Genomic DNA, 1,947 nt, shown 5'->3' on the forward strand with positions numbered 1-1,947 from the left:
ACTGGTAATGTCTGTGCTATGTGAGACCACCTTTAAAAAGAACATATGCGGCAAGAGCTAAGTGTCTAAAGATTCAAAATGAATCAACAGTATTGGATAACAATCTAATTCTCAACTCAGAAGCTGCCTCAAGATTAGGTGCATCTTCAGTTAATGTAACAGGAAAAGAAGGCAATGGATTTTATTTTATTAATTGTATCCACTTACAAACCGACCTAAGGTCACCCCGATGTGTAGACACAATGAGATTTTTGTTGTTTATAGTCTTTAATTGAAGTGGTAAGGGAAATAGATCTATTTAAAAACAAAACCAAACAGCTATTTCTGTCTAGATTAGGAGGTGGCCCCGGGTGTGGGATTCACGTTTTGAGTAGCCACTTGTGGTGCGACCTCGATGATCCGGGGTTTGTCTATGATTCTCGCTGTGCGATTGCCCTTCTCTACAATCCCAATAATCCATGCTTGGTGGCCTTCACCATATTTGGGGGACTTTATCTCTGCACAGAACCGAGCTGCTTGCTCACGTGGTAAACAGATCAGAAGGCCGCCTGAAGTCTCCGGGCAGGTCCCGTGCATGAGGCCGAACATGTTTCCGCAGGCCTTGCTCACCGCAGCCATCTTGGCCAGCACCAGGAGGTTATGAATTACAAACGACACCTCGTTCCTCTGCTGCTTGGCCAGGTTCTGCGCATGGCCCAAAATCCCGAAGCCCGTGATGTCAGTGGCGGCGTGGGCATTGAACGTGTGCATGAGTCCTGCAGCTGTCCTGTTGAGCCTTGCCATGTTCATCATCGCCTCCTGGTAGGCCAGCTCTACATCTTCTTGGGTGACCACTAGTTTAATCTTATTCCATTTCTCAGGAATATCCAGCCACTGGTGCACAGCCACTGCCACCTGTGTCCCCAGGGGTTTGTCAACACCAGCACGTCCCCTGGCACTGCATTGTCTGGCATGATAAATTCACTGGGCTGGCAGACAGTGGTAGCGACTCCTCCCAGGACAATCCAGGGGTTTAGTACTGTTTGGCCGCCCGTTACAGACGTTCCTGCTCTCTCAGCTGCGTCTTTGAAACCTTGGATAATCAGAGGCATCACTTATCCCTTTCCCTGTCGGTCATTTTATTACTGACTCCAAGGAGCATCAGCATTTGTCACATTCCGTGACCCCCATTGCATAGAGGTCACTGAGGACATTGGCACATGCTATCCTGCCCATCGTGTAAGGGTCGTCTACGATCGGGTAAATGTAATCTGTGGTTTGAACCAAGGAAAGCCCACTGTGCCTCAAAGGAATGACGCAAGTATCCATCCCAATGCCCAGCCTTGGCGTAACGGCTCCCAGAAACTGCTCATCTTCTTGGAAGTGGTTCTCATGTAAAGATTCCAGCAATTTTTGCAGGACATCTTGGGGCACTCTGCAGCCTGTGCCCTTCAGTTCAGTGAATCTGGTTAGCCGGAAGCTTTTGTCCAATTCGTAACTTTCCGGGTTAAAGGACTCCCGCTTAGACATGGTTCTTGGGCCCCGCTCTCCTCACAGCTCAGCCCCTCCCCTCCCTCTGCGGGTTGGCTGAGTTCTTTACGGATCCACCTGCTCGCTTTGCGCCCTCCGCGTCCTCCGGATTGTTGGGTTTAACCCTCTCAATGACTCTGTGAGGTAGGTTCTATCATTAGGCCTCTTTTACAGATGAGTGAGTTTATGCTCAGAAAACTTACGAAGTATTCTTGAAAATAAAACTCAACTGAATATGATTGTGAATATGCTTCCACCTCTAAGTATAAATGTATAGAAAATACAGAAAACAGGCATGTCAAACTGCATTATGATGGGATCAGCAAAACCTAGATTCTGTGAAACTCTAAAGAACAGACAAATCACAGCCTGGGCAACATACCGAGACTCTTTCTCTACAAAACAACAACAACAAAATTAAAAATTAGCTGGGTGTAA

General features: G+C 47.4%; 1 pseudogene; it reads right to left on the reverse strand.

Moving 5' to 3' along the window:
- Positions 1-333: 333 nt before the first annotated feature.
- Positions 334-1,509, reverse strand: LOC115834112 (annotated as a pseudogene).
- Between the last annotated feature and the right edge of the window lie 438 nt (positions 1,510-1,947).

Source organism: Nomascus leucogenys, unplaced genomic scaffold (genome assembly GCF_006542625.1).
Source record: "Nomascus leucogenys isolate Asia unplaced genomic scaffold, Asia_NLE_v1 001292F_43780_qpd_obj, whole genome shotgun sequence".
Lineage (NCBI taxonomy): Eukaryota > Metazoa > Chordata > Mammalia > Primates > Hylobatidae > Nomascus > Nomascus leucogenys.